This window comes from Aythya fuligula, chromosome 20, assembly GCF_009819795.1.
Source record: "Aythya fuligula isolate bAytFul2 chromosome 20, bAytFul2.pri, whole genome shotgun sequence".
NCBI classification, from domain to species: Eukaryota; Metazoa; Chordata; class Aves; order Anseriformes; family Anatidae; genus Aythya; species Aythya fuligula.
This window is the reverse complement of record NC_045578.1, coordinates 4,669,331-4,684,701: the sequence shown is the minus strand read 5'-3', so window position 1 is coordinate 4,684,701 and position 15,371 is coordinate 4,669,331. Positions and strand designations below refer to the sequence as shown.

Below are 15,371 nucleotides of genomic sequence, written 5' to 3'. Positions count from 1 at the left end.
TGTATTCTGAAGCATGAAGATATCATATGCAACTACTTCACCATATACTACACTTAGAAACCTGAATGTCTACGAACTTAATCTGTAATCATCAACACTGTCATGACTTTTGGGGGTTATCAAAGTTCTTCATTACAGGTCTGTGACAAAACAATCCCTTTTTAAGGTCACAGAAATGAGCATTTGATCAGATAAACAACAGATAACTGAACGCTCATACCCACTGAAAGCTACTTTTGGTTCTGAACAGCAGTTCAACAACGTGCACTTTGCCAACTCAGCCATCTCCCCAAAATACTTCTAACATTTCAAAAGTTCACAGGCAAAAACATGTTGTGTCTCTTTCGTCTTCTATCAAAAAAAAAAAAAAGCAGAAATCTTTTTCCTTGCTCCAAAATTACACTGATCTGGGAAACAGCACAGCAGGATTTAATTTTGGACCAGCAACAGGTTTTAAGAGTCAAATACCCTCTAAAACATACAGTCTAAATGTATCTATACCAATATAATAACTTTACCAAGTTATTCCTCACATAAAAAAATCCTTATTAGAAGCTATTTTCTGAGACTTTGCTTATTCACTTGTCTATGGATGTGCTAATACTACTCTCGAGACACAATTTACTGGAAAACCATGTCCATTGGAGGGGTATTGTAGCACTCCTGCCCTAAGACATTACTGGTTTCACCTGTAACTACTTTTATATGTATAAATATACAAAATAGCTTTACACAAATGCACACACGGCATCTGAGAGCCTTTGCTCTAACTCAGAGAAATTTCACCAGAAGAATTCCAACAGAAGTTTAGGCAAATAACATGAATTCACAGATCCCTTCTCCTTTAGGAAGTAATTGTAAGGGTTGGGGGGGAGGCTGAGCAAATTACCTCTTATGGGAGATCAGCAAAAAGTATCCCCCACAAAAGGCAGTGGTGAGGATCTTCAAGGAAGCATCCAACAACACCAAGCTTACACACGCATCTCTACGCTTCTTTGCTGCTGACAAAGAGCAAGGCTCTAGCACTGCGGAACCACAACTTTAGGTCTAAAGATGCTTTTTTTTTTTGGTGAAGGACATTACTGTTCAGTCAAGCTCGCCTTTATGTGCCACCATCCAGTGGGGAAGAAGCCCTCAAAGCATTAAGCTTACTGATCTCCTAAGCAGAGGGAATTGCTATTAAAAATGCTATTTAGACAGATGGGCATCTATGGAAGTCTGCTACACAGCCTCATCAAACTCATTAAAACTACCTTAAGTCCTAGGCTTGGGAGTATAATCCCTTTAAGAAACCTGCAGACTAGGCTAGGATAATAAAAGAGAGAGTGGGAACCAAGCTGAAAAATGCATGAACCCTGTTCAGCCAGCAGTCGGCAAGGGTAAAGGATCCCCCACCCAGTGCCCATCTTCTCAGGTATCCCACCGACGTCCTGCTGCACACTGGCTCCTGCTGACACCGAATTTAGGGAACTACACCCAGGCTTTGTCGTTCAGGTCAGCAGGCAGCTGGACGGGGCACTGCTAGCCCTTCAGCCTCGACCTCCTCTGTATCAACTGCACTACAGCAAGGGAGCTCTCCTCTTCGGGCTGCCCATGTGTAAAATTAACCACCTGTCTTGATGGCAGGCGATGGCTCAAGTGTGTGCCTCCCACCCGTGGCTGTGCCTCCCCCAGGAGCAAAGCTCTGCACCTCGCTCTTTTCTTCGGACAGTCCCAACAACTCATCTTCAACTTACAGGCACAAATGAAGAAGCACCTGGCAGAGCTGATCGCCTTTGAGGCTGTTTTCTTGCCTATGAAGCTGCCCCAGCCTGTGGGGAGACTGAGAAAAAAGCACAGGCTGAGGCTGTGCGATGCCACAGGCCTCTTATTTACAGAGATGCACAATAAAAAAAAAAAATAAATCATTTTTCAATGACGTGAAAAGGCTGCAAGGAGGGGGAATCGTGGAAGGGCACTGGACATGTTCTCCCCAGCAGCAGGATGGCACAGCCCTGTGCGGTGCTGGACGCGGGCCAAAAGGCTGCAGGAGGAGCCATGGCGCTGAGCTCCTGCCTCCAAAAATGCCATCCTTAGGCGAGCAGCACCTCACCTGCACGTGGCACCACGAGGCCCCACATGAAGACTCCCAGCACAGTGACTAGGCAAAACACAGAGACAGAGAATCAGATGGTTCCCTATGGGGTCAAAGCAGAAAAACTGATTCTTATTAAGCTGCATTACCAGAGCGAAGCAGGAGCTCAATAATTTACAGCCAGAGACAAGCTAAGTGTCCATTAGCATTACTGCCTATGGATGCACGCTTTCTTTTGTTCCACATTTTTAAGGCCTCTGAGACCAAGTCTGGCTCCCTGTCTTTCCCTCTTTCTGGCTCTCCAGACCCCTTCCCTTCACTCCAAAGAGGAGCCTTTCCCCTCCTGCATCCCCTGTGCCCCCAGATCGTGGGTAAAGAAGAAGGCAAGGTTATTTGCTGTGAATCTAGACACAGCAAACAATCTCTAATGGTATCCAGTACACTAAACTCAAGGCAATTTTAAGGAATTGTGAGGTCAGAGGCGATCCAAATTGTAGGAATGCATCAGAGCTGTATGCTCGCTCTTCAGACACATCAGCGGCTCTGTTTGGGAACAAAAGAGCCTGATTTTTTTATTTTTTAAATAGTTGTCTTTCAGCATCAGTAATCTTGAAAAGGGCAGACTTGAAACCAAACAAAAATGTAACATTAAGTACTAACACAGGAAAAAAATAAGCCAGATCAATCATCACAGAAAACCGGTCTCATGCTATAAATGGTGTCTGAACCTCCGTAAATGCGTTCGTGCCCTTTCTGCCTTCAGAAACCAACGCCGAGCGGCTAAGTCATTTGTGCCTCTTCCACTAATGAGCAGTGCACATCCCACTTCGGTCCCTCTTTTCTCCCAGACATGATGACCTCAGGAGCTGGCACTCATTTGACAAAATCCTATCCTGTGCGATCGTCCCCAGCTTCTGGAGGTTCAAAGAAACCATTACAACGCCTTTATTGACAGGTCAGGACTGGCTGTCCAAGCAGCCTCCACCAGAAACAGATGAGTAAGAGTATTTGAGTAGCGGCCTGGATTTTTTTGAAATGAATAGAGCTGTTTTATATTCAAGTTACCTGCACTCTTCACATGTACAGTTTTGAAAGGAGTCATGCAAAATTACTCCTCTTGCTCCCCAAACCTCCAAAGTGAGACTTGAGGTATTTTTTCAGACTGACAACATATGGAGTAGAAGGGGGGAATAATCACAGAACAAAACTAGGACACCAGACCAGGACCAGGGCCTCAAGGCAGGACTGATGGACCCTCCTCACCATGTCCCCAGCTTTGGGCTGGGCACTGGTGCTAGCTCCCCATCTCAGGAGATAACGGCGTAATCCCATTGGGATGAAGCAGGACCGTCGTCGTGTCTTTTACTCTTCCCCAAGGCTTTCATGTGAAGGGGGAAGGTGAGTGTAACGAGCTGCCAGCCACTCCTGCGGCTGACTAGCACCAGCCACCCAAGAGATGGTTGCACGATTTTGTATATATAAAGCTTGTAAAGCACTTTAGGAAGCTGTGGGATGAAAAGGACTATATAAACGTAAGATATTATTATTATTAAACCAGTGATCTGACAAGAAGAGACAGCTTTTCAAATCTGTACAACAGCTTGAGCTGAAGAGATCAGGGAGTCCAATTTGAAAAAATAATAATTTGAAACGAATCTGAGGATTAGAAGTGGCAGCTCTTTTGTGGATTCTCCATGGCAGGTAAATTTAGTAGGCTACTTTAATTTTGCATCGTTTTAACTCCTGGCAATGTCCTGTGCATTGAATCTGACAGAGAGACAGGGCGTTTGAAGCTGTCGTGGCTACATTTTAGTCTCCCAATTTTACAATCAGTGTTTGAATCTGCTGCTACAACTCCGGGTACAGAGATCAGAGAGGCTTATCAAAGAGGCATCCATTTCAAAGACAAGCAGCAGCTTTGACTTCATTCCTTCAATGCTTAAAATTCCTGAAAAAGCAGATGAGCATACCACAAAACAGGTCGGAAAGAAATCTCTCTATCAGCTGTAAACCTATTTCAGTATTAATTTTTTAAGGATCTATTTTGGTCTCACGTAAAATATGTGCATTTAGCCGAGATAATGCTCTCAACAGGTGAGCTTAATATATTCCTTTTTCTGTAACCGAAAAGTGCATTTTAAACAGGCCTATTGCTTTATCAACCATTAATTGAAGAACTACTTCATCCCGTTACCTCCCTTTTTTTGGACTAAAAATGTCTTCCTTTCCTAACAAAGCATCACTTCGGTTCTTTTATTGCTGCCCTGCTCTAACTGCATGGATGAGCCGAGCGCTCCGCAGGCAGCAGGACGTGCCGCTGGCGGTGAGCAGCATGCTTTAAATGCACGTCAATCCCCAGGACTGTGCCCAGCTGCAGCGTGCCCATGTCCACACTCGAGCCCTGACTTACAGCCCGAACCTTGGCTCTCGGTGACTGGGGTATCTCAGCAGCATCCCCTCCGTCAGCTCAGCCCTGCTGGAACGGGGACCGGCTCTGCATAAGGGCAAGATGTGATGACAGGAGCAGCACGGTGAGGAGGGAAATCTTCAGACCTCACTTTTACTGTTGACAGCTCTTTCTCGTAAGCTGGAATAAATTTTTGTCTGCCTACCTGTACCATTGATAAGAGTGAATGCTAAGGGTTTGCCTTCCTGCACACGCCACCCATCACCCAGACCTCTGTCCATCAGCCCCCAAGTTGAGGGCTCTGAGGAACAGGGATGGCACAGACCCAATGTGAGTTTCCCAGCTGAGCCCCACCCAGCCATGGAGAGCATCTCAGGACGGCCCAATGGATTTAGGGTCCCAGAGGAAAATGCATGGATTTTGGATACCCCAGCTCCTGCTGAGTCCCTGTAGAGCAGTGACTGCAGCCCCAAGCTTGATTCCCCACAGATTCAGCATGTCTCATTTGCTCTCCCCACTTCTCCAGCTGCTCACCACCAGGAATCAAGAGGCACATGGGACCATCAGCAACAGGTCTGTTTGCTAGACCCAGCCTTTCAAGCTCCGGTGCAGCAGGGGCCTGAAGCAGCTGGAAAACATGGGAACCCTGTCCAAAATCCACAGTGGGAGCAGTGGTCATGGGGAGGCAAGGACATGCCCTAAGCACACACAGAAAAGCCCAGCTCTCGGTGCACAAACCACTGCTGATGCAGGACCAAGGCGTCTTAACTCATTCAGATACTTTCAACAAGCGCTCCTGGCACAGTCATGCACTAAAGTAAAAGCTTTGTGGCTTAAAATGAGCTTCCAGAACTGCAGAACGTTTCCAAGCCCCCTTCTCAAGCAGCATCTCACTTAGAAGCACCCGGGGGGCACGCAGGGCTCCTGTGCTGCCCTGGCCATGCCCATCCGTGGCACAGCCCAAAGACCTGGCATCCACCACAAGCACAGGTCCTGTGCTGCAGCTTCCCAGAACTTTCTTTTGGAAAGTCAGTGCAAGCTCAAGAGAGAAATACCCACCCCTACGCTTAAAAAAAAAAAAAAAAAAAAAAAAAAAAAAAAAAAAAAGGCACCAAAGTTGCCATAAATTAGCATTAGCGCTTCACAAATAGTGAAACCGCAATTTTATGGTTTTAAACAGAGACAAGGTGGAATGGTGAATGGTAGCAATGTATTTCAGATGAAAGCTTTCAAGCAGATGAGAAATAGTAACAGGAGTTGGAACCTGAGTAACTACGGTTGCATTAAATTATTCCATCTGCAAGTCCATTAAAATTTTTTAATGGTTTTGTATGGCTTTTATATTTATTGGGTGGGTTTACTCCTATGTGACTCATACATATTTATTACCAGGGTCCAGATAATGGTTATTAATAAAACTGCTTTTATTTGCATACTGTCTTGATGCTGGCCTAAATATTTACTACTTGACTATAAAATTAAAAAATCCTCAACAATTATAAATAGCACCAGGGATGCATCATAACTTTACTTTTTATACTTTTTGACTTTATTTTTCCCCAAAAATAAACAAAAACCAACCTGGTAAACCTATTATTTGTCTTTTCAAGTCCAGAAGACACTAATTCTTTCAAAGGCTTAAAGCACAATTTGTGTTGCGGAAGTAAGAAATCCAAAACTAAAAGCAAGCTAGTTTTTATAATTAAGAAAATACATATATTTCTACACATAATTATGAACAGTAACAAAAGCTCAGTATTAAAAAAGGTCCACTGAATCCCTGGAATTGTGCCTGCCAACTAAAACACCTACTATGAATTTAGTAATGGGTTATGCAAACATAAATTACAAGGCCAGACGTTTTAAAAGGAAAAAAAGTTGATTTATTGTCACATTGGAGACACGGCAGGATAGAAGCACAATTTCATTTTTCCATATATTCATCAACACTGCAGATGTGTTAATGCAAAAAGAATTCTAAAATAAAAGTGACTCTCAACTGCTCTAATTCTCATATGTCGTTTAATTTACTTAAAAATGGTTACCAGGAAGCTTTTTTTTTTTTTTTTTTTTTTTTTTAAGCAAGCAAAACATACTAGAACTATGGGAATGCAAACAGGTTTTAAAAGTATTTTACAAGTATTTCTCCTAAACATTTGCCTCAAGATTTCATCCAAAACTGACCATAAGAGAGCAATTCTCTGCAGAAAGTCTGCTGTTGTTTGTTGTTAATAGAAAAGCTTACAACTGTCATCTGTAACCTAGTCATTTTGTTTGTGAGCATTTGCACTCAACGTATTAATCGTTTCTGCTCTTGTTTCAAGCAGATCCAACTTTTCACTTATCCGCTGTCAGAACAATGAAAAGAATCTCTCGTAACTGGCAACTATTATTAAAAGAGTTATTCATGACAACATAATAATTTTAATGAGAACAACATGTTCCTTTAATTACACCTGAATGACTTTGAGGTGGTCCAGTGGATGAACTCAAGTAGATTTACAGCATATTTGTTCACAAAGTAAAAAGGAAAAGTACTAATTGAAGACGTTTAATTATTTCTTCTTCTGGTAAATATGCATAGGAAGGAAGGGCTGGCATCATGCTTGCCTGTTATTTTTATAAGCTGCATCTTGAAAATAAGTCCACCTATTGCTCAAATGGCTCAAAGCAAATTTAGGAACTGAATTTCAGAACTGCTGTAAGTATCCAGCTTTATTTCTGTTCCATTTATATAACACACGGTTTCACACTTACCTTTAGAGACAGCGTAACACAGACCATAAGAATAGCTGTTAATTGGTGGTACCACAATGAGAAAAATCCCGGTTTTGCCAGCTAAATGAATTCAAATATTTGCCCTTTAAGAACTGTCAGTGATGCATTCGGCAAATCATGTCATTACTCTTAATGCACCTTTCTTTAAGCTACAACCATTCTTCAGGAGGAAGGATGATGCCCTATAGGAAATGGCCCATAAGATCAAGTTTTTTTCCTTCACCTTCAAGTTCTGGCCTTGAAAACCTTCTCCTCTTAAACCTCCACTCAACCTTCCCCTTCCTCCTTCTAGCAAAAGCAAGCACAACTCAAGAAAAACAAATTATTTGCTTTGTATCATTTTCATTCTCAGTGACAGGCGAAAAAAGTAGCAGGGCATGTTTAGCCAGGCAGATTAATCTGTAACTATTTACTTACAAGTATGTTTTCTTAAAAAATACAGAAATATCAAAAATATCTCCTTTTCCCCTCCTCTGCAATGGAAAATACAGCACTCCTGACATTACTGAAATCTAATACCTGCAACTGATGTTGCTACAAGAAAAATGCATTCTTCAACTGTCAAGCACTTTTAACTAGAAAAATGCTTAAATAGTATAAATCTAAATTATCTGAGCAACTGGCTTCAGAGTAATTAATTTCTTGAACCACGCTAACGCATTCAGTTGAATCAGATGTGTGTCCTTCTTGAGTATTTTTGGAGCTCTTGAATAAAGTAATCACCCATTTATTTTCAGCTTTATGGAAAGACTTTTGAGGTAAATGTGTTGTAGAAAATTGATTTTAGGTTTTATTTATTTATTAAGGAAATGGAGACAGAGATGGTATCTCAGTATCCTACATAACATGCTTTCAGACGAATGTTTCAAATTAATTTTTCTGCCTAGTAACATAAAATGCACGACCATTACTTCTGCAGGTGAAGGGAATTACTTTCTTAGCTTTCAGACTTCCCCAAATGCTGTTGTACAGTTACACAGTTATCCCTGAAATCCCACACACCAGCAACCTCCAAAATACAGACTCATTCTGCCAAAGCATCTTCTCCAGCCCTGTTACCTCAAAATAAACTAAAGGTTCGGCAGCCTGCCCACCTGCAGCCCTCGCTGCCATCTTCTCCCTGCTGAGCAAAGCAAAACCACTTGCTTTCGGAAAAGAAACCAGTCCTGGAGTTGTACTGAACACAGGAGAATTAAGCAGCCATACCAGAGAGAGCAAATAATGGATTGCAGGCGTTACAAAGGCTCGGTCCTTCCGAGCTCTTCTGCTGCCCAACACACTGAGCAAGAAGCACTGCGAGCAAGAAGCAGTGTGTGCACAGCAAACACCGTCTGCAGAGATGCTGGCTAAGCTTTCTGGGGGTGATAAAGCTTTTATTTTATTTTATTTTTTAAATAATGTCCTGTAATTATAGTAATTAGAATGGTCAACATGCATAAAAATTGAGGTCAGCTTTATGAGAATCCTAGAAAAATGCAACTATAAGTTACAATTCTTTTATTGTACCCTCACTTCCAATAAGGTGAAAAGGCAATGAGAGATCATCACATAGGAAAACATGTCAGAAACGCTGCTGTTTTCCCCATTAACAATTAGAATATTCTGAAGTCAAATATGTATTAAATAATGACAACAAAATTATTGAGAACTCAAGAACAAAAATCTCCAGGATTAGGTTAGATCTGATTTAACCTTACTGATTCCTCCAGACTAGATTTTAGACTTAATATTTTAAGGCATAGGGCTGTATTACATTAGTTTTCTGCAAGAAGATTCATAATAATAATATACATCTTCATTTAGCTTTTGAAATAGCAAGCCATGCAGAACAGATTATCATAAATGGCATTTGCCTTGCAAACAGATTCTTCAGAAAATGTTAATAATCAATAAAAATATCGAAAGGGAGGACATTGCACCTAAATACCATTAGTCTGTATGTAAGGTATGCATCTAAATTCCACACCTGCAAGTCACAGGTCTCTGCTCTTATAATCACGGTTTTTAACAGAAGGAAATGGTAATGTTTTTAAATTAATATGGAGAGTATCTTAAATTTAACCTTCTCTAAGGTTTTAAGTATGCGAAGGATCTTAAAAATATAAAACAAGTTTATAACAGAATTGAAAGAACATTGATAGCTCCATTTGAGTCATACAAATTAATAGAAAAGATTCTTTTTGAACAAACTGCTTATCTGCAAATTCCTTTCTTTTTCGCAAAAATCACTTAAACTCTCCTTTTCAAAATCATGAGAAGAGAGAATAAAGGGAGAACTTAAGAAGCATTTCTACTCATTTTCTCCTACAGTAACTTTTAAGTACAGAAAGACGTTTAAAGGTGGTATTTTTTATTCCCTGCCATGTACTGAGACATCTACTATTTTCAAATTGTGTTAAGTACATTTAGTTGCAGTATGGTAGCTAAACTTTACATAAACCTTATGTATGTTCTTTCCTACTCAGGACCCAAAATTAGCAGGATTCCCATATGTCCCTAGGGAAGGGGAGGAGGGAACATCCCCACACTACGCACTCTCAGGCACACTGGAAAAGAAAATCAAAGTTAAAAAAAGAAAAGAATAAAAAAGAGTAGAACAACCCAGCTCTAGATGGCAGCAAATCAATATTCACCCCTATATACACAGAAACTGAGAGCATCAAGTATTTTGAGACAGGCTGTGTATTTTCAGCAGTTTTTCTAGGCACGTCATTATTTTTACTTCGTTACACTCTAGACCAAAGCTGACTGTGCAAAGTTGTTAGGAATCAACCACACTTCACTACCAACAATTAGAACAAGACTCCTCTCGTTTCAATAACTTATTCAACCGGCAGAATTAATATTCCTTTTTTTCTTCCTAAGTTTAATTTGATTATCTTTTTTTTTTTTTTTGCAGAAACTAGCTAACTCAATAGAACAATCCAGAAACGCTGGAGACTAAGAATTTTAGATTTTTAAATTCTAAAAAATTGGGCCGTCGCTTAATAACTGAGATCATTTCCTTTCGTTAGAGTTGCAATTACAACGTTATTTTTGTATAATAAAGAGAGATCTTAAAAACATGCATCACCCTCATTTCTAACCTCATGAATAAAACTACTACAACTGCTATACTATTATTTTGGTAAAAAAAAAAAAAACTTCAAAGAATATATTTCAAGGAGACTAAACTACGCAGGCTCCTCTTTCGTCCCCTTTCGTGGCAGAGGCAGCGTGGGGAGGTCACAGAGTAGGAGAGGGATGGTGGCAGTAGCTCAGGGAACAAGGGCAGCAAGGAAAGTCCAGGTTTTACATGGACTGGTCAAGTCACTCCTTACAGACTGACTGAGACAGCACAGAACTGACCATGTAAAATGATGTGTGTGCTGTAAATACATTTTACACTTACTAACACGTGTCCACACTTACAGGATTAAATACAGCAATCAGCATGGATGGTCCTGAGCAGCACCATCACTGTCACACCACAGGGCTTGTCCTTGTAACCTGGGGGTTAGCTGCGTTGCTTCACGCAGTGCTAAGACATGGTTTTCATATGCTCATTTCTTTCTTTTCCTGGCACCTTCCAATTTTCCATCTTGCAGGGCATTTTAAAGCTAGTTGCTTTGAGAGCACACTGTGCTACCTATGCTTATAGGATCCTCCGTGTCCCTCAGTAACTCCGCTCATCCAATCTTTAATCTGCTTTGCAAAATACAGGTGTCAATTTTAGCATTTAAAGGTAATCTTGGCTTTCTAAACCTTGCCGATAGAGTACATTCACAACCTAGAAACACTGAAGGGCAACAACAGTGAGGAACCAACAGTGCAAGTTCTCATCAGGAAAAACCAGAGTGACCAAAGCAAAAGCCTGCAGGGTGAGCTCCTCCAGCCGAGGGGGACGCGGGCTGCGGGCACGGCAAGTTGCCCGGCTCTGCAGAGCTCACGCTCTCCCATTAGAAAGCTGGCCTCATCTTGCATTTCCCAAGAGCAGCCGGCCCAGACCTCTCTGGTTGCTTTTTTTTCCTGGACTCGACTTAACCACCTGTGTTGCAGGTGAGCCTGGTAATAATCAACATAGTTCAGCAGTTACCTAGTTTACATGGCAAAACCATAAATGCTGTTTTCGGTTGGAATCGATATTAAAAACAGGCTTAGAAGTGTTTGTTCAGGTGTTCACAAGACACTTTGAACAAAGGGAAAACTAATTTTCCGATTTCAAGTTCTTTGAATGGCGTGCACTCAGGTAGTCGTGGTGCCAGCTAACCCCATAACCTCATCCTGTAAGGCTGTGTGCAGAGCTGTGTTCATCCTTACCCAGCCTTCAAGGGCTCCTGAGACTTCCACTCGCCAGGTCTAAATTTGGACAGGAATCACCTGCTCCACTTTAAAATGTTTCCACGTATTACATGGCCATACCAGCACCCAGACCTGGTTACTGAGAAGCTGCGAGCTGTAGGACACACCTAAGCATGTGGAAATAACTTTCTGTTCCAAGAATGAAGAATGGGCAGTGCCATACGCCGCTCTCCACACTGGAATACATCTTGCCTTGGAAGTCAAAATCAAGTGTGCAGCTACATAATGACTTTAGACAGTTAATGCAACAGTTAATACACTAGTAAGACTTGAAAATACTTACTACTCTTTTGGACCTGATGTAAAACGTATTTTCTTTTCCTGTTCCCATTTGGAAACAGAGGGACATGAGGAAAGGCATGGAGAGTTATAGATTAATCAGGTTTAAATATTATTGTCTTCCCTCCCTGCAAGTGTTTAACAAATTACTTATTTACTTCTTTTGGCATTTTTCACTGTTGTTGTTGACAAGGTTAAAAGTATGCCCTGCCCGAAGTATTACATAAGCTTTTGAATGATTAAAACAGCAAAAGGTAAGCAAAAAGCAGTTACTCAACTAGGACTCTGGGTAGAAACCAAAGCAAAATTATCAACGTTAGGAAGTATCTTCACTTTGTGCCAAAAACTACTAACCTGCGCAACCAGAATTATTTCAGAGAAAGAGAGAGATTAAAACAAAGCCAAAGACTGTCACTCAAATGCTTCTGTGTTCACACCAGAATCGGCATTCTAGGGCATGATGAATTAGACCAAGAATTTCACAGAGGTTAAAATACACAAAACGTAATGCAGTTACTCCCAACAGTTCAGGAATTATCACTGTAAGAAAATAATCTGATGCGGGGTGGCAATTCACATGACATATTTGGAGCTGCCTTCCAAATAACAGTCATGTAAAATGGATGTTTCAAGTAATCTCTTGGCCAGTCTCAGCCTTCCACGGTAGCTGCTCAAGATGGAACAAAATGAGCCTGAAAATACCCCAAAACATCTGTGGTAAGCAGATTTGATACAACTGCTTAAAAGACGTGACGGGTACGAAGTATTTTTGGAATAACAGGAATTACAAACTCTTCCTTAAAGTTTCTGCATATAACAGCCACCACCTAACTTTCTGCTCATGAGGTCCCCAACCACGAAATACTTCTTCCTAGATTTATGTCCCAGTATGCCTAGTCAGAAATAGCGTTTTAATATATTTAAATACCAAGCCCTAGAGTCATTCCTATAAACATAAAATATTATTATATTTCTTTTGCAGCAATTTGATCATTTGCAAAGATGACAGAAATGATCCAAACAGATCTGTCACATCTTTCTGGAAGTTTTCTGAAACAGCAGCATAAATATCCTCAACTTCACTTTTCTGCTACTCGGGAGATTGCTTACAGCAGACATTATGGAAAGTCTAGAGGACATCTCAGACAGCAATGGATAGGAAACTTGAGGCAATTGACACTTGTTTCCTGATTTATGGTGAGACTGGCTATGGCTAAGGGAAAGTGATGCTGGAACGGACTAAACCACTACTGCACCAACAGGGATGCATCCAGAATGAAAAAGAAAATGGAAAGTAGGGCTCTGAAACAGGTTATTACATTTAACATTTCCAGCCACATTTTTTATACCAAGAAATATATTTCTTCATCTTGGAAATTTAAATAAAGCTATATACTAGGTTACTTACTTATCTAAAGAACACTTCTGTAAACAGGCTGGTTTTCTATCACAGAATTCTTTCATTATTAAAAAAAAAGGAAAGAAAAAAAGAGCATGCTTGATGTTTTACTAACATAAATGGATCAGTTCAAAAATGCCAGCGGCTGACTGTGTGTTTCCTACCAACCTTAGGGAAGTTTTTACCACATCAGGTTTTCAGACAAAGTTGCAATTTTGGAAAAAATCAGCTCAAAGAGTTATAACCTTGCGTCTTAACGTTCTCTTGTCCTCCAAAATGGTCTAAGCTTTGATTTAATCCATAGACTTTCTTTTTTGGGAGGACAGAAAACAGCTGAAGATGAATGCAGCAGTGTGCAAGGTTAAGAGTCTGTGTAGAAGTGAACGCTTTCAGCAAGGCCGGTTGGACACCATCTCACTTATCCCTGTGGTACTGCAGCTTTTGCTCCTACACATCTGTACCTACCACACCAATCACCTTGGATGGGACTGGGAGCCCCTGTCAGACCCAGCTCTGCTGAGCTAGGAGCAATGCCAGCATATCCAGTCTGTTAGAGCTGGCTGTTACTACAGTTCAGATACTCTCTTTTGATCCCATTTTCATTCTTGAATTCTGTCAGAGAAAGTAGAAGAGGAGTTGGATTGTGTTTGCTGCTCAGAAACAGGGCTGCAGAAAAAAACATCACAGCAGAGAGGAAAGAAGAAAATATCAAAAATCCATGCAAGTTTATAAAGGAATGTGGTTTCCTGGGAATCCCATGATGCAGGATCAAGATGTAGAATCTAGCACAGATTCAGATTTCTCCAAACGTTAGGGTTGTTCAGAGCCATTGTTTTGAACTTAGTCTGTGAATGAATAAAACAACTCAATTCCCTTCAAAAATATTACATGAAGGGCTAGGTAACTATATTTTATAAAAGTATTTTTAAAATTTTACCATCAAATGATTTAGCAGTGGAGGACGTTCACTCCGTCTTGCTAACTGAAAAGAACTAATTGCATATTGTTTTCCCCACGATATCTCTTGAAGTGATGATACAGAATGCATAATTTTCCTCTGCACATCAACTCCCACTGAGCTACAAGGCCCTCTGTCAATGCTCTTAGAGGTGCAGTGTTGGATTTTTTTTTTTTTTCCCCCGTTAGTAACCTTCTGCTCCATAAAAATAAAATTGGCCTAAAGAAACCATCCTGAGACAAATCTGTAAGCATGCTATCAGTTAGGAGCTGGCAGCTGCAGCCCCAGCCCGAAGAATCGGTCGTTTTCCTTACAGGAAGAAGCGGAAGGAAGCAGGAAACTCAAATAAGTTTTGAAGAATGAACTTAAGCTTCTAGCAAATAATTTGAAAATGTGGCCCCAGAAATCTACTTATTTTCTCAATTTTGTACAGTTTCTTTATTCTTTCACTTCTCTCCATCCCCAGAGAGAACAGGGGAATCATTTTCCATCTGTAAGGGGAATCAACCAACTCCTTACCCTTTCAGAGATTTCATTTACTCTCCATATTCTTTTGCACCTACTTAAAGTTGCTCTTCTTCTTTTAAAGCTGCAGTCCCCAAATCTTCTCTTTTTTCAAAGAAGCAGAACTGCTTTCTGCCCCATGAAGCCTCCTCAGGGCATCAGTTAAGCAATCCCCCCTTTTCCCTCTCCCCATTCTGGGTCAGGCTCCCCCAGCATCTCTCCCTCTGTACCAAGAGGAAGCAAAGCAGTATCTGCTACTTGAGAAGCAGCAGTAAAGGTTAAAAGAGCCGCCTGCTGCTTCTCTCCCAGACAGTTCTTGGAAGGAACCCATACTTGTGTATCAGTTATCTGGAAGGGGCTTTGAAACCCTAGAACGCTCCTGGATGAACAAATTGCTGGCAGTCATTGGGAGAAAGGAAACACACAGAACAAAAAAGCCCTACACATTGCTACGCATTCATTACAGATGAATACAGTTTATATAGTTTATATATGCATACAGTTTATATGCATTTTCTGTACAATTATGCATACGTATGGGCAGGCAAACATTGCACAAGCTATCATAATCAGGGAAGAGTTTGAAAACTATCAGCTTCCTCCATGCAATGTTCACCTTTCCAAGGTCTGC

The 15,371-nt window shown here is 41.0% G+C and overlaps 1 protein-coding gene across 5 annotated transcripts in view; it reads right to left on the bottom strand.

The window, feature by feature from the left end:
- CUX1 (cut like homeobox 1) overlaps positions 1-15,371 on the bottom strand; it is a 268,484-nt gene that overhangs the window by 204,093 nt on the left and 49,020 nt on the right. The window lies entirely within an intron of this gene.